The sequence below is a fragment of the Dipteris shenzhenensis genome, chromosome 5 (genome assembly GCF_047967505.1).
Source record: "Dipteris shenzhenensis isolate YYH24624 ecotype China chromosome 5, Dip_SZ_1.0, whole genome shotgun sequence".
NCBI lineage: Eukaryota > Viridiplantae > Streptophyta > Polypodiopsida > Gleicheniales > Dipteridaceae > Dipteris > Dipteris shenzhenensis.
Window position 1 is genome coordinate 60,004,841 of NC_141600.1, and position 18,554 is coordinate 60,023,394.

Here is an 18,554-nt window from a genome sequence, read left to right on the forward strand (position 1 = left end):
CGGAAAAGGCTATGCTCAGAAAAAGAGCATATTATGAAGAGACTTTTGCTCCTACATCCCGAATGACCATCATCAGGTAAGTTATTGCCATGGCTACAAATTTTGTTTGGAATGTCCATCAGTTGGACTTTAAAACAGCTTTCCTTAATGGGGACTTGCAAGAAGAGGTTTATGTCAAACAACCTCCTGGTTTTGAACTTTCGGGCAATGCACTTCAAGTTTGCAAGCTGAATAAAGCTTTATATGGGCTGAAACAAGACCCATGTGCATGGTATGCCAAGATTAATGCCTTCCTAGCAAGTAAGGGGTTACACAATAGTCCCACGAAAAGCACCCTCTACATCAAGAAGGATGGGGGGGATATTTTGGTCATCATTCTTTATGTAGATGGCATGCTGCTCACAGAGTCAAATGAGGAAATAATTGCAGATTTCAAGGCTGAATTGAAAGTTGAATTTGACATGACAGATTTGGGCATGTTAAATTTCTATTTGGGGATCCAGTTCATACAAGACAAGCGTGGCATTATTATGTCTCAATCCAAGTATGTGCAAAAGCTCTTGGATAGGTTCAACATGCAAGATTGTAAGCCGATAGCCACTCCCATGGAGCCAGGGCTGAAGCTTACTATCTATGATGCTGGTGAATCAGTAGATGCGACACTTTATAGCCAGGCTGTTGGATGCCTCATTTATTTGTGCAATACACAGCCCGATATTCAATATGCAGTATCTCAGATGAACAAGTATATACACAGCCCAAAGACAACACATTGGCAAGCTGTAAAATGCATCTTCCGTTATTTGCAAGGCACAAAGTCTTATGGCTTGATGTTTCCCTGGGGGGGTGACTTGCAGATGCATGCTTACAGTGACTCAGATTGGGCTGGAGACTATGACACCAAGTAGTCCACTAGTGGTAATTGTTTCTTTTTGGGCAAAGCTTGCATTTCTTAGCTGAGCAAGAAACAATCTATTGTGGCTACTTCCTCATGTGAAGCTGAGTACAAGGCAGCTTTCACAGCGACAGTTGAATGTGTTTGGCTGCGTTGTTTGTTTGTTGATCTTCATCTCTTATTGGAGGGTCCTTCTCGGATTCTCACTGATAGTCAGAGTGCTATAGCAGTGGCAAAGAATCATGTGTTTCATGCTCACACGAAGCACATTGAGGTTCATTATCATTATGTCAGAGAGAAGTTGCATGCAGGGGAGATCAGTATGATCTATGTGTCAACACATGACAATGTTGCAGACATCTTCACCAAAGCACTTCCACGTGAGAAGTTTGAGGCATTTCGCAGTGCCTTGAACTTATCTCATTTTGGTAATTGATCACTTCCTTGTACATCACATTGGCACTGCAGGGGGGTATTAGAATTATTGGCACATTCTAGGCAGTGGCCAATGTAATACTCACCTTATCTTGTCTATTGCAATCTACATTTTGCTCTGCTCTCTAGCTCACTCTTTCTTCTTGCTCCCTCGTTTTCAACATGTTGATGGGCACTTTCTATAGGGAGTTTTGAATAGACACACCAAAAGGCCTCTCACAATGCTACAAAAGATAATATAGTTCAAGGGATGACCAATAATGCAAGCGATTGTGGGAGCCCATCTATTGTATGAACTCCATGCACTAGATATTGTTCAGATCTCATGGAGAAAATCCTAAAAATTCCTTCGATCAACACAAGCCATACAACTATCACAATTTTCAAGGCATTGATAAAAACCTTAGGTACACAACAACTTAATGCAATTAAGACAAAAATTATCCATATAAGAGTATTGGATTCACATTGTGAACTTTGCATGGCCATAATGGCTCCAGGGTGGAGAGATATAGAGTCCTCTAAGGGCAAGACAGTGCAAGGTTAAGCAACGACCACATGCCGGTTGTCCATGAGCAAGACAGTGCAAACGTTATGCCTCGATCACTCAGAGCTCAAACCGCTCATGACCGACACTTTATTCATGAGGCATGTTAGGACATTAAGAACTACTCCCGCGACACATGGAGCCTTTATTGTTGTTCCTAGGTCACTAGTATTTTATTTTATAAGGCTCGTCAAGACGAGGAGGTTCACAGCTTTAGGAGTTTGCCATGAAGAGGGGGATCAGAACATCCTCACAAAAATACCCAAGGCCAATGCAAAGGCTAAAGAAGGCGATACAAAAAAGGCAATTGAAATTGAAAAGAAAATGAAATCTTTGAAGATTTCAAAGAGTTTAAAGCAATAAATGAGAATGAATCTGGACACAAGATAAAGATGCTGAGAAGTAATAGGGGGCAAAGAACATGAGAATCAAAGTTTCAAAGAATTTAGCATGAATTTGGACAAAAGATGAAGGTTCGAACAAGTGATAGGGGCACAAAACATGAAAATCAAAGCTTCAAAGAATTGTTACTGCTAGAGCTTATACACCTCAGCACAATGGTGTAACTGAAAGGAAGAACATGCACCTAATTGCACCCAAGTGTATGCTTAAAGAAACGAGTATGTCTAGCATTTGGGCAGAGGCAGTGAACTGCAGCTTATACCTTAAGTAGAGCAATGAAGGACAAGGCACCTCCTTTGGCAAGAAGCCAAGTGTCTTTCATCATAACATTTTTAGTTCTATCTACTACAGCCATGTTCCAAAAGAACAGAGGAACAAGATTCATGACAAGGTTAACAAACGCATCTTTGTGGGATATAGTGAGCAAAGTAAAAGGTCTATGTTGTAAGAAAGTTTATTAATGCCTTCGAAAGACCAGAATCTCATAGACTGAAAATATCCAGATAAGATAAATGTTAAGGGGTGGGGCCACAAAAGCGGACATCCACCCCCAAGGCTGATGTTTGAGACGAGAAAATAGATAGAGACATACCCCACGCTGTCACTGCCAGAGGGTACCCAAGTGCAAAGGACAAAAGGAAGAGAGATCCATAACAGAAAATGGGACTGAAAGCATTGATGCACGAGTCTGGCAAATGTGACATACTCTCTCCTCAAACAAGCTTGCATGGCTAGTCTCATGGCTAGCCTCATCATGAAAATAGGGCCTCAGAAGAGGAACCCCAAGTATGTATAGAATATACCTCATCTTAGAATATACTTAGATGAGTCCAGGAACATGCCCAAACTCATCCTCTAAAAACACAACATAGGGCAGTTTCAATCTCATGATAGTCACTCGTAAGGTTGAAAACCATAAACTCCATCACACATAGCAGGGACAAGCTACTATGACATCCCCACTCATGTCATCAGCACCCAACAGTGGATGTAGACCATAGTATAAACATATGCTCTCACACATACAAATCAACACACCCGCACATACTTGAGCAGCCATTTATACAAAGTCTTCGTACTAAGTTGCTGTCGGCACTCTGGAGGTGAAGGGCAGACCCAGCCATGACAAAGGCTTGCACTAAAGGAGAAGGCTAATCAAAAGGTAGTCCAAAATCTCTTCATTCAAGCTACAACTACTTGTGAAGACTAAACGGTTTCATTTTAGTCCCTCCATGACTCCGAAGTATGTATAGAATGCAGCAATCTCAATTGGTGCCTTGTCGGACGTGAATTGCTCTCGATGTTTGCTGCACAGGACATCTTGAAGATTATGACCTTGGTTTTACCAAGGTTGACCTTCAGATCACGTGTCTCTAGAGTGCATCCAATTGTCACTAGAGACCCTTAGCTGATGAGAAGAGTAGAACAATGTCATCTGCATATAGTAGAAGTTAGAACCGAGATCAAAGAACCAGCTAAAGGTGATCCTACTCTGCATAGTGTCGTGATGAAGGACATAAGCTCATCAAGGCATAGGCCAAATAAGGTCAATGATAAAGGACAACCTTTAGCGGACCCCATTCGAGTTCATGATATCCTCTCCCCATCCAGTCGACATCCTGACTCCGACCGATACCAACTCATATAGTGTCCAAACTGCCTAGATGATCTCCTGACTATACCCGAGATCAAATAGCAGTTTGAATAGCCGATCCCATGGCACTGTGTCAAAAGCTTTGCAAAAATCCACAAAGCAACAGAAGACATTCTACTTTCATGTCCCGACCTCCTTAATGACAGCTCTTAGCGTGAGAATGTCGTCCAACATAGCATGATCTGCCTGGAAACCTATCTAACTAGCAGCTTTGAATCCCTCATGTTCCCTAACATAAGTGTCAAGTGTTGATGAATAAATCTTATACATGACAAGTCCAGCATAATGGCCCTTTAGCTTTCCAAGCTCATGGATCCCCCGCCTTATGGATCGGGACAACGGTGATAAGGGTCCAAGTGTGAGCTATTCTTAGAGGATTTTGGAATGTAAGTTAGCCCTTAATCTTGCAATGTCTTTAAGTACCATATTGGAAGCTTCTTTGCTGATCCTATGGGCTGCATTGGCTACAGCTGGTACCTCAAACGGAATTTCAGCATCTTCCTTGTCATCACCACCTCTCCATCATGATTGCCAATGCCCCTCCATTGCTATCTGCCTCTACATCACAATCTGCTTTCTAGGCTGTTAGCACTCCCTCAGAGGCAGTATCCCCCCCTTCTTTGTTGGCCTCTCCATTCGTTTGGAAAGAAGCCCCTTCACTCCGTGCTACTGCCTCCCCTGCTATATACCCATCAAAACACCGGATAAGTGGACATTCTTCCCTCCACTTTATCGCTATGACTTGGACCATCCACATGGCTCGAGAAAACGAAGAAAGAAAAGGGAAAAGAAAAACCCAAGGACAAGAATGACAAGGAGAAGGGAAAGGGTACAAATAGTACCAAAGATAAGAATCAATTGGATAGCATTGCCACATACCATGACATAACTAGCTCTGCTGACTCCCTCTTGGAGAGCCATAGCCCTAGGGCCTCTCCGACAATTCCCCCCTAGCTCACCTCACTCTCCAACTTTGTTGCCTCTCCCACTCACATAGTTTATCCTCCCCCCCCCCCCGCGCACTCTCATCCCCCATAGATACTCATGCCGTGCCAGACTCCCTAGACTGGTTATTCTCCATCTCACGCTTTGCCCTCCACCTCCATGTTATATGCATACCCACCAGAGTAGCACATGGCCTACCTAGGTCTCTTGCAAAAAAGATGGTCACGGAGATGCACCACATGCGAGCTCAAGAGGTATAGTAGTAGAGACAAAGATAGATACCCTTAGGCATGACATCCTCACGATCTAGGTAGAGGCCTCTAATCTCCAGAAGGAGATAGAGAACCACTGACACGGAACAAATTTGACCCAAGGGAGAAGCCTCATTGTAGAGAAGCAAATCACTACAATGCAATCTACTATTGGGAGGGCCTCCAAGGGGTGGATGTCGTGAAACGTGCACTTGCAAAGGCAACCGTTTCATACAATATACTTGAGCAACAATAGAGCCAACAAGGCTCTCAACACTAGAGTCCATGAGATTCAATGCACCAGCTCCATCATCTTAGATGCTATATCTTTGTGACCTCCACCTTGGGGGTACAAGACCATGGCGACATGGCACGTAGGACACAACCTCACCGGAGACACCCAGGCTTGGGTAGTGGCACTATGCAAGCATGTAGCTTCCACATGGATGAGGATCTTACTCCTTTGCAAGTAGAGGAGAGACAGGTTCCTATAGCAATGGGATGCCACCCGTAAGAAGGGGAAGTGGGCAATGGTATGTGAGGAACGACTCATGACTGGTCCTAGACAAAGGCCCGTTGACACACCTTCCTACAAAGGCAGAGTCTATGAGCCATACACAAGACGAGACATTGTCTTCTACACAGAGACTCATTGGATCCTAGAACATCCACTACCACAAGTCTATGCATATACGTGGGAATCAGCCTATTGTGACAAGACTAGAGAGACATGCGGGATACAAGGATCAAGCAGTGTTACAGTTCCTTACCGACAATCTCTCTTTGGGACCCAAACATTAGATTCCTATGGATCCGGAGCAAGAGCACATCTTCGCATGACACAGTTTGCAACCTTTTTTGGAAGACCTCAAATTTTGGAAGGGAGCTTCAAGAGGAGGGTGAGGCGTCGTATACTACCCTATACCCAGACATCACGGATTTCTTGAGCCACAGAAAGTTCTCCTTCTTGGAGACTTCAACCTGAGGATTGCAAACCACCACGTACCGATCATTGATTGTCAGCATAACTCAATCCTATTTCTTGACATTCAATTAGATGAGGCGAGTATTTCCCAAGTTTCTGCAAGACCGACGAGCCTCAATCACCTCATAGACATGGACAGGTTTCGCACAACTTCATAGACATGGACAGGTTTCATGATCTGATTATCGGCAATGGTTTGGATAGATGGCCTTCTTTTGGCGGGCTCACTTGTTTTCCACATGGAGGAAGTTTAAGTGTAGTTGACTACCTCATAGGATCCCTTGCCTTTCCCTCTCACATCACAACTTTCTTCATCCTATTGGCATCCATCTGGACAATGACCATACCCACTTTTTTTTAAGCTTGTCCATCCCCTCCCGTCATTGAGCACATCCCACTACACATATTGTCACGAGGACGTGAAAAGTGATGTAAAATATCTTCGTAACTAAACCTACGCTTAACCCAAGGTTAACCATAGTTAAGTGTTGTAATGGTTTGGCCGTGAGGGACTGGCTTGAGGAAGTGTACACTTCCTAGAAGTTCCTAAGGGCAAAGTCTAGGTGCACCATTAGGTCCTAGGGGCAAGGAAAAGGCTTTAAAAGAGGGGTCTAAAAGTTGGGCCCAAGGGTTGGTTGTCCTTGGTATGGGGGTTAGGACTTCAATAGAGGGGCAAATGGCAAGGAGAAGGTGCCATTTGTCATGCATGTGTATGCATGCCCTTCCCCCACCTTCCATCTCTCTCCCCTCACTCTCTAAAAGGTGTTGGACGTTTTCAGTTGTTCTTGTGCAGTTTCTGAGCTGTTTGAGCTGTTTCAAGCCTGTTTTCAGCCGTTTTAAGTTTGTTTTGACTGTTCCAAGGCTAGTACGCACTTCTAAGAAGTGCCAGAAGTCAATTCTAAAAATTTTCGTATGGACTGTACGGACGTGTTCAGCTGCCTCCAGCAAGTGCCCGAGGTTGTCTTTTGCTATGTTGGACCTTTGTGCACGTGTTTCTGGCTGCGTGGTGGCTTCTGGAGCTGTTCTGGACTAGTGCAAGCTGCATGAGGAACTTTCCCTGCTGCTTTTGGCACCCTCTCTTAGGACTCAGGCACAGATCTCGAGGCAATCATTTCGGGGCAGATCTATCAACCATCTTTCCTCTACAGCTCTTTCTTGTTCACCCTCCGCTCTCTACCTTCATTTCTCTCTTCTCCTGATTGCTGGAAGACACCTGCACCCCACGGGGATCCTGGACAGAGGATAGGTGTGAGGAAGGAGCTCGCCCCTCTGCCACAGACAGCGAGAGTTGGTTCCAGGTTCTGTTTTTCCTTGTTCTTTCTTGCTTTGCAGCTTTTCGCAGTGCATGCGTGTTATTTGCAGTCCTTTCAGGACTCCTACAAGTTCTAGCAAGCACCTAGAGGCAAGGGTGATCTTGTGAAAGGCCTAAGGATAGTGTGGATGCATGTGATAGCCTTGAGCTCAATTTGCCAGTGGTTTGGATGCCTGAATGCCTCTAAGTTGTGCCAGATCAGAATTGAATGCTTGAGTATGCCTTGCCAATGGGAATTCTAGTGGTGCACTTGGATTAGATGCCTTGAAGACAAGTAGAGGATTTCCAGAGAGAAACAGTGCAGGGTGGAACCCTTGTTGTAAAGCATTTCCATTCAAAAGCATTAAATAAATACCGTAAGGGGCGCCAAGGCATTTGGGACCAGTGGGTGCATTGTGTACTAACAGCTCTGGGAACGCCTCTCAAAGACTACTGACCCCACCAAGTTGGTATCTACCGCGTGAATCTCTCATCTACTTTCATTTCTCTCTTCTCCTGATTGCTGGAAGTTACCTGCACCTTGCGGGGAGCCTAGACAGAGGATAGGTGCGAGGAAGGAGCTCGCCCCTCTACCACAGACAGCAGGAGTTGGTTCCAGGTTCTGTTTTTCCTTGCTTTTTCTTGCTTTGCAACTTTTTGCACTAACATGTGTGTTGGTTGCAGTCCTTTCAGGACTCCTACAGGTTCTGGCAAGCACCCAGAGGCAAGGGTGATCTTATGAAAGGCCTAAGGACAATGTGGATGCATGTGATAGCCTCGAGGCTGCCTTGAGCTCAGTTTGCCAGTGGTTTGGATGCCTGAATGCCTCTAAGTTGTGTCAAAATGCTTGAGTATGCCTTGCCAGTGGGAATTCTAGTGGTGCACTTGGATTAGATGCCTTGAAGACAAGTAGAGGATTTGCAGAGAGAACAATGCAGGGTTGAACCACGGTTGAACCCTTGTTGTAAAGCATTTCCAGTCAGAAGCATTAAATAAATACTATAAGGGGCGCCAAGGCATTTGGGGCCAGTGGGTGCACTGTGTACTATTTTCATTGAGCAAGGGCATTCTAGCCTCACCTTTGTTGTTGTTGAAGCTTGTTTCTAAGTTGTGCTAAGTGATTGAAGTGACTGAAGCTTGCATTGTGGCCATTTATGAAGTTTATGACTGAGTAGAAGAAGTTCACTGCCCTTTTGTTTATCGAAGACCAGGTTCAGTGGTTCCATTGCCAGGACCGTCACCATCTTCCTACAGAGGTGAGCCCTGGTAGTGTTGGGTGAAGGACACCTTCAATGCAATTGTTGCTATAGCCATCAATCTTAGCAAGCATGTCACACCGTGAGAGGTCATTGACCATTTCAGAGCAGGAGGGGCAGGACGAAGACAGAGCATCAGAGAGCTTTGAAGAGGAGCACAGTACCAACGGGGGTGATGACCAGCAAGACAGTGGGGCACATCCAATCTCTCCTGAGCATGCCACAGAGGACTCACAGGATGAGGTAGATGAGGCAGAGGAGCTTGATCCCAATGCACTTTTTCAGCTACGAATGCAAAGTGTAGCAGGAGCCCTGTTGCAGTTGCAACATGTTGTCACGAAGATTATGCAAGCTCCTCCCCCTATGGTTGCCTCCCCTGGAAGCAAAAAGTCATCTCAAAAGAAACATAAGAAGCATAAGAAGACTCCTAGGCATGTTTCTTTCGGTGGACAGCCGTCAGAGATGCCCTCGATCACCCCTGTAGCAGGTAATGCCAATAACTTTCATTCAGTCAATCAGGAACAGCAAGCCCTTCCTCAGCCCACGATGCATCCAGGATATTTCGGAGGGGGATTAGTTTTTTAGGCAATGGTGGCACCATCCGCAGAGGCACCCAGAATGCCAGGTAGCTTTATGGGCAGCACGCAGCCGGAAATGCAGAATTTCCAGCAACCTATGAGGGGTGGAATGCCCACTGCAAATGCCAATATGATGTATTCAAACATTGGGATGCATCCTGGAATGCAGACAGGAATGCTTGGGACAATGGGCAATACTTGGAAGATGCCACAGATGCAAGGAGTGGGACCTGGAATGCCAAACCCCACCATGAGTACGGTTGGAATGGCTCAGAATGCGGGAGCAATGATGCCCCCACCATTTTTACAGCCCCCCATTTATCACAATCTCACCCCTAAAGGCAAATTGAAAGATTACAAGGAGGGAGGGGCAACTGTGGGGTTTGAGACTTTCAATGGGATGCAGGACAGATTGAAGGCTTTGACATTTGTGCAACAGTTTGATGCTGCCTACTCACGTGGACACTTCACAGAATCCTCCAAAGTCCGAAAGGCAGCCACCTTTTTGATGCGCTCCAATGGTGGACCAACCTCCTCTTGCAAGGCAGAGCACCTACCACTTGGGTCGAATTCAAGCAAGTCTTCTCAGCAGCATGGCTCACTACCACTTTTGAGGTGGATATCATGACCGCCTAGTACAGGTTGGATCTGCAAATTGCAGAAATTTGGAGGACTACAATAAGAAGTTTTGGGAAGCCCTACTGCCAGTGAATTCTTACACACATGTACCGCTGTCCAAGCAAATTGAAAGATATTGCTGTGGGTTGCCAAAGCAGATTCAGGCCTACTGCACAAAGACAAGGGTTTCCAATATGTCTCAGTTGGTTGAGAATGCCACTACGGCTTATGCACTAATGCAAGGGAAAGTTTCTAGGTTCAAAGGAAGCTCATAGGAACATCAAGGTCAAAGGGCAGCAAGACGGAATCCCCTAAGAAGTTCAGAAAGTTTTCGCAGCCCATGAAGGCAAAGTTTGTTGGAGGACAGAGGCGAGTATCGACCCGCATGTCTGATGAGGAAAAGCAAATTCTCTATGATGCCAACAAGTGTTATATTTGCAAGGAGAAAGGCCACAGAGCTTTTGGATGCCCACATAAGAAGTGGAAGTTCCCTCATTCTGAGCAGGGTGAGCACAAGGAGGAAAAGAGGACTGATCAGAAGAATAAAAAGCCCAAGCCCACTGCCGGTCTTTTGCCAGACTTGATTGGGGCTGTTCAGAATACAGATGCTACAAAGTTATGCCGGGCATGGGGCAAGATAAGAGACCAGACAGCTCTGATGTTTTTCGATCCGGGAGCCAAGGCCAATTTCATCTCTCTAGAGCTGGCTGGAAAGTTAGGAATAAGGGCAGAAGAGATGGGTCCTTTGTGTGATGCACATATCGCTTGTCCAAAACTCAGCCAGTCAGTTACTCCAGTGATAGGCAAGCTGCGGATGCATATTCAAAGCTACGTGGACACATAAGAGTTCTATATTATGCCGTTAAATGGTTGTGATGTGTTACTGGGGATACCTTGGCACTTTCGTGTTGGGCTGTTTTGGATACAAAGAATAAAACAATCACAATCACTCACCGTGGCAAGCCCATGTTCTAGATGCTAAATTGAAGGGAGAATCCATCCCTGTTGTATCTGCTTCTGCCATTGGCAACGTAATGCAAAAACATCTTTCAGCGTACTTAGTGTTTGCATCTAAAAAGGAGTCAGTAGAAGAAGAGTCTCATTTTTCTAAGCTGGAAAAACAGCGGACAGATTTTCTTTTTCAGTTTAGGGCCTGTTTTTCTTACTCACTTCTACAGGAGTTGCCCCCTGAAAGGCCAGAAGACCACACGATAAATATAATCCTTGGTAGTAGTCCTCCTTACAAGGTCAGGCAGCCCAACAAGAGGAAATTATGAACCAGGTCAAGGACCTGCTGGAGAAGGGGCTGATTCAGCCCAGCTCTTCACCTTACTGCTCACCTGTGCTCTTGGTCCAGAAGAAGGATGGATCCTGGTGGATGTGCATTGACTATAGAGCCCTCAATAAGATTACCATTAAGAACAGATTCCCTATACCTCGGATAGATAATATTTTGGATAGGTTACAGGGGTCTGGAATGTTCAGTCACATTGATCTCAAGAGTGGTTATCACCAAATCAGAATTCAGCCAGAGGATGTTCACAAAACAGCATTTCGTACCACATTTGCTCTGTACGAGTTTCTTGTCATGCCATTTGGGTTAACCAATGCACCTGCCACCTTCAACAAAATGATGGACAGGATTTTTAGAGAGCACCGAGCCTTTGTTGACACTTTCTTCGATGACATCATCGTGTTCTCTCAGGATGAGGCTGAACATAGGAAGCACCTAGCAATTGTTCTCGAGGAGCTACGGAAGCATAAGCTGCTTGTCAATGCCAAGAAAAGTGAATTCTTCATGCATGAGATCCATTTTCTTGCGCACATTGTTTCCAAGGATAGAGTTAGGATGGACCTTGCCAAGGTAGAGGCCATCAGGAATTGGCCACACCTGAAGAACATCCATGAAGTACGCAGCTTTCTAGACTTGTGCTCGTACTACAGGAGGTTCATTCGGTATTTTGCAGAGATTGCATCTCCTTTACATGCCTTACAGAAGAAAGAGGTCACTTTCAAATGGGGTCCCAAAGAAATTGCAGCTTTTGACCTACTGAAGGAGCGACTCTGCTCAGATCCTGTGATTATTTTGACAGATCTTCGCAAACCCTTCGCTGTCCAAGCAAATGCATGTGGGAACAGCGTAGGAGGGGTACTTATGCAGGATGGAAGAGTCGTGGCATACGAGAGTAGAGTGCTCCAGGATGCTGAAATGAATTTTGGCATCTATGAGAAAGAGATGTTGGCTGTCATCCATGCTCTTTCGACCTGGAAGCATTATCTTTTGGGTGCTGATTTTCATGTTCAGACCGATCGTCAATCACTACGGTACTTTCTCACTCAGAGAAAGTACCGCAGTGATTGACGATCGGTCTAAACATGAAAATCAGCACCTGAGTGAGAAAGTACCGCAGTGATTGACGATCGGTCTGAACATGAAAATCAACACCCAAAAGATAATGCTTCCAGGTCGAAAGAGCATGGATGACAGCCAACATCTCTTTCTCATAGATATAACCCTTGGTAGCAGTCCTCCTAACTGACCTCCTTACAAGGTCAGTGCAGCCCAGCAAGAGGAAATTATGAACCAGGTCAAGGACCTGCTGGAGAAGGGGCTGGTTCAGCCCAGCTCTTCACCTTACTACTCACCCGTGCTCTTGGTCCAAAAGAAGGATGGATCCTAGCGAATGTGCATTGACTATACAGCCCTCAATAAGATTACCATTAAGAACAGATTCCCTATACCTCGGATAGATGATATTTTGGATAGGTTACAGGGGTCTGGAATGTTCAGTCGCATTGATCTGAGGAGTGGTTATCACCAAATTAGAATTCAGCCAGAGGATGTTCACAAAACAGCATTTCGTACCACATTTGGTTTGTACGAGTTTCTTGTCCTGCCATTTGGGTTAACCAATGCACCTGCCAACTTCAACAAAATGATGGACAGGATTTTTAGAGAGCACCGAGCCTTTGTTGGCACTTTCTTCGATGACATCATTGTGTTCTCTCAGGATGAGGCTGAACATAGGAAGCACCTGGCAATTGTTCTCGAGGAGCTACGGAAGCATAAGATGCTTGTCAATGCCAAGAAAAGTGAATTCTTCATGCGTGAGATCCATTTTCTCGCACACATTGTTTCCAAGGATGGAGTTAGGATGGACCTTGCCAAGGTAGAGGCCATCAGGAATTGGCCACACCTGAAGAACATCCATGAAGTACACAGCTTTCTGGGCTTGTGCTCGTACTACAGAAGGTTCATTCGGTATTTTGCAGAGATTGCATCTCCATTACATGCCTTACAGAAGAAAGGGGTCACTTTCAAATGGGGTCCTAAAGAAATTGTAGCTTTTGACCTACTGAAGGAGCGACTCTGCTCAGATCCTGTGATTATTTTGCCAGATCTTCGCAAACCCTTCGCTGTCCAAGCAAATGCATGTGGGAACAGCATAGGAGGGGTACTTATGCAAGATGGAAGAGTCGTGGCATACGACAGTAGAGTGCTATAGGATGCTGAAATGAATTTTGGCATCTATGAGAAAGAGATGTTGACTGTCATCCATGCTCTTCCGACCTGGAAGCATTATCTTTTGGGTGTTGATTTTCATGTTCAGACCGATCGTCAGTCACTGCGGTACTTTCTCTGAGTGAGTTTTACCTGGAAGCATTATCTTTTGAGTGCTGATTTTCATGTTCACACCGATCGTCAGTCACCGCGGTACTTTCTCTGAGTGAGAAAAAGGGAATCTATGCTTCATCTTTTCTTGACTTGCCCCATCACTCGGGAATTTTTCTTGCTACTTCAGTAGCGTCTTCAGGCACACTTTCCTTCTGCTACATTTGGAAAGCTTTTCTAGCTCTTTGGAATTTACCCGCGACCACCAAACTTTGATTTGTTCTTTATATGGGTTAGATATTGGGCACTCTGAACTATATGGAAAGATAGGAATCAAACTGTCTTTCATGAGCCCACTACTTCCATGTTCTTCTTTTGTCGGATGTCACTCAAGAAATCATTCTATGATTGTTTGTCCATTCACCAGATACAATATGCCGTCTACTTGTCCTCGTCTACTTGTCCTATACTAAGATTTTTTGATTTTGTATCCGCTAATCTCCGCTTTGGGGACAGTCTTTTTGTAATGTAAATAAATATGGCTTTCACTATATAAAAAGTGTGTGTGTGTGTGTGTGTGTGTGTCCCCAAGACATTGAGTTGGCGTGTGGGCGTGTGGGAGTGTGTTCCAAGACATTGAGTTGAATCATTGACTTTCTGGACCAATGACGTGCTTCATCATTCAAGTCTGAGTTCACGAGACATAGAAGGGCACACATGCACTCAGTCACAAATCAAGATACCTGGGCACCAAACAACAAAGATCACAGATGCCTTCTTTATGAGGGAAGAAGCCACATTGAGTGGCCATCATGGGACACGAGATCTTGAGCCCGTTGTTCACCAGTGCCACACCACTATGAATACAAATATAGGAGTAGAAAGCACACGCCCCATTTGAGGCTGTGCTCACCACATCACATCTCCAGCCTCTTCACGATGTCCATGAGTCCACCTCACAGGAGATGTTTACACAGTAGAGGAAAAACTAGATCAAGGCATTAAAAGCAAAAGAAGGCAAAAAGAGGGGAAAGAAGACACCAATCACAACATCATCTTCAAACTACAAGTTTTGGTGAAATCCAAGATGGATAAGTTTACTTCATGTATGAAGGAACAAAAGGATAGACAAGAGAGCCCTTAATCTCAGAATAGTAGGGCTCATATAGAGAGAAACCGAGACCCTCGGAGACACCATTGGTGACTTCTTCTCCAACACTAGGTGCATCAGTGGGTTCACTCGCTGGTACGTTTGCAGATATCTAGATGAATCCAAGAACATGCCCAAACTCATCAACAGCAACGCAGTAATAGTGAACAAATATACCTTTGTAAGATGGGAATATATCCAATCGTACAAATTCAGATTTTTGTTGTCCAAAAATTCTACAAAGTAAATAAAAGAGAAAACGAAACAGAATAAAAATGAAGTAGCAAAAAAATTTTGAAAAACAAAAGGTAGACTTACTTAGCAAGCAAAGCAACACTTATGTCAAAATTAGTGCCCAAGCATAAGCAGCTATACTGGGTTTCTAAACACAGAGTCTCTTGGGCAAAGCAGTAATAGCTAACAAAGACAAAAAACTAGAACACGAAGCCTGAGGACTTGAGACTCTCACTCAGAGAAAGTACCGCAGTGACTGACGATCGGTCTGAACATGAAAATCAGCACCCAAAAGATAATGCTTCCAAGTCAGAAGAGCATGGATGACAGTCAACATCTCTTTCTCATAGATATAATCCTTGGTAGCAGTCCTCCTAACCGACCTCCTTACAAGGTCAGTGCAGCCCAGCAAGAGGAAATTATGAACCAGGTCAAGGACCTGCTGGAGAAGGGGCTGATTCAGCCCAGCTCTTCACCTTACTGCTCACCCATGCTCTTGGTCCAAAAGACGGATGGATCCTGGCGGATGTGCATTGACTATACAGCCCTCAATAAGATTACCATTAAGAATAGATTCCCTATACCTCGGATAGATGATATTTTGGATAGGTTACAGGGGTCTGGAATGTTCAATCGCATTGATCTGAAGAGTGGTTATCACCAAATCAGAATTCAACCAAAGGATGTTCACAAAACAGCATTTCGTACCACATTTGGTTTGTACGAGTTTCTTGTCATGCCATTTGGGTTAACCAATGCACCTGCCACCTTCAACAAAATGATGGACAGGATTTTTAGAGAGCACCGAGCCTTTGTTGGCACTTTCTTCGATGACATCATCGCGTTCTCTCAGGATGAGGCTGAACATAGGAAGCACCTGGCATTTGTTCTCGAGGAGCTACGGAAGCATAAGCTACTTGTCAATGCCAAGAAAAGTGAATTCTTCATGCATGAGCTCCATTTTCTCGTGCACATTGTTTCCAAGGATGGAGTTAGGATGGACCTTGCCCAGGTAGAGGCCATCAGGAATTGGCCACACCTGAAGAACATCCATGAAGTACGCAGCTTTCTGGGCTTGTGCTCGTACTACAGGAGGTTCATTCGGTATTTTGCAGAGATTGCATCTCCTTTACATGCCTTACAGAAGAAAGGGGTCACTTTCAAATGGGGTCCCAAAGAAATTGCAGCCTTTGACCTACTGAAGGAGCGAACTCTGCTCAAATCCTATGATTATTTTGCCAGATCTTTGCAAACCCTTCGTTGTCCAAGCAGATGCATGGGGGAACAACATAGGAGGGGTACTTATGCAGGATGGAAGAGTTGCGGCATACGAGAGTAGAGTGCTCCAGGATGCTGAAATGAATTTTGGCATCTATGAGAAAGAGATGTTGGCTGTCATCCATGCTCTTTCAACCTGGAAGCATTATCTTTTGGGTGCTGATTTTCATGTTCAAACCAATCATCAATCACTGCGTTACTTTCTCACTCAGAGAAAGTTGTCTGAGAAGCATATGAGGTGGGCAAATTTTCTTTCTATGTTTCATTTTCAGATTGTGCATGTGCCTGGGAAGAAGAATGTTGTTGCAGATGCACTCTCACGCAAGCCCACTCCAGATGCAGTGTCTGTTAAGCCACAAGTTTCAGCAATGACCATTGCATATCATGATGAGCTTGATGCCATGAAGGATCAATATGCCAATGATGCTGATTTTTCACGGATTTATGATCAGTTGGTTGATGGACAGAGGCATGAGCACTATACTCTCAAAGACGGATTTTTGATGATGCATGGCAGATTGTGTGTCACGAAACAGTTGAGGCCCAAAGTGTTGACAGAGTCATGCTCCACCCTATGCAGGACACAGAGGCATTGATGCCACCATCAAAGCTGTGGAACACTATTTCTTTTGGCCATCATTGAGGAAAGATGTCGAGGCATATGTCAGGACATGCATCACCTGCCAAAAGGTGAAATATGACAAGCAGAAGCCGGCTGGACTGCTACAGCCTCTACCTATTCCCGATCAACCTTGGCAAAGCATTGCCATGGATTTTATCTTTGATCTTCCTCGTACACCACCTGGACATGATGGGATATGGACCATTATTTGCAGATTCAGCAAGCAGGCCCACTTCATTCCCGCCAGAAAGAAAATTACAGCAGAATAGTTGGCGAGACTCTTTATGTCTCATGTGTTTAAACATCACGGGATGCCTCAATCAATTGTCAGTGATAGAGAACTTCGGATGACAAGGCTTTTCTGGAGAGGTATCTTTGAGAATATGGGTACCACGCTAAATTTCTCATCCTCTTTCCATCCTGAATCTGATGGGCAGTCCGAAGAAGCCAATTCCACTGCCCTTGATCTTCTCAAATGCTGTTTCGGATCAGCAATCAAAATGGGAGCAATTTTTGCCACTTGTTGAGTTCGCGTACAACAACACTGTACACTCATCCACGGGGAAAGCCCCCTTTGAAATTGTGGCAGGAGAACGGAAGGTACCTCCCATTCTGCATACGAAAGAGAAGATTTTTGAAGCAAACAGATTTGTGTAAAGTTTGGATGTTGCTTACCAAAAGGTCAAAACAGCCCTCCAGAAAAGCCAAGAGAAGCACAAACGGGCAGCCGATAAGCATCGCCGTGAGTTACTCTTGAAAGAGGGTGATTGGGTGCTGCTGCGTTTTCAAAAAGCACGACTCAAGAAGCTGAAAGGCAAGACGAAAGTGTACACAAAGCTGAAAATGCGGTATTATGGTCCTTTTCAGGTTTTTGAACGCATTAATGATGTAGCTTACTGGCTGAAGCTACCTGCCACTTGGACCATACACAATGCCTTTCATGTGAGTTTATTGAAGCCTTTCCAGGGTGATGTGAATGCTGACCTGTTGCATGAGGATCAGCCCAAGGTGGAAGAGTTGGATGAAATCTTGGTTCCAGAACAGATTTTGGTACATATGGAAAGAAAAGTGAAAGGCAGAGTTTCCCGTCACTACCTGGTGAAGTTCAGAAATTATCCTGCACTAGATGCGAGGTGGATGGAGGAGGGTGACCTAGCAGACTCACCTTAGATTTTGCAGCTCTACCTCGACACGTTTCAGCTTGCGCCAACTACGGTACAGGCTCCTACAGGTTCAACAGAGCAAAGAACTGGAGCATTGCCTGGTGCTCAAGAGGAGGGTAGCACTTCCCCTTCCTTGATTCAAACTACTCATATGGAGATCGCTTGGTGGCACCGATTGTCTCACCCGAGATGCTGCTTGTTGACAGTATTTCTGCCGTGAGGTCTCCATGATGGGTGTTCGCGACACTCGACATAGAGGATGCATTGATGTATGGATGGACTCTCGAGCTCTCCTAACCCATATTATCATTGCAGGTTGTATCTAACAGATGATGTATATTCTAGTATGGGCTATTTTTGCCTATTTGTACTTTTTCAGCAACAACCTAGGTACTTTGCTGTTTTAAGAGGAGCGTATGTCACGAGGACGTGAAAAATGATGTAAAGTATCTTCGTAACTCAACCTACGCTTAACCCAGGGTTAACCATGGTTAAGTGTTGTAATGGTTTGGCCGTGAGGGACTGGCTAGAGGAAGTGCACACTTCCTAGAAGTTCCTAAGGGCAAAGTCTAGGTGCACCACTACGTCCTAGGGACAAGGCAAAGGCTTTAAAAGAGGGGTCTAAAAGTTGGGCCCA

General features: G+C 44.9%; 1 protein-coding gene and 1 pseudogene across 3 annotated transcripts in view; one reads left to right on the forward strand and one right to left on the reverse strand.

Annotated features, from left to right (window-relative positions):
• Positions 1 to 18,554, reverse strand: part of LOC147902261 (serine/threonine-protein phosphatase 4 regulatory subunit-like protein) — a 52,385-nt gene that overhangs the window by 11,864 nt on the left and 21,967 nt on the right. The window lies entirely within an intron of this gene.
• LOC147902262 (uncharacterized) lies at positions 63 to 18,137 on the forward strand (annotated as a pseudogene).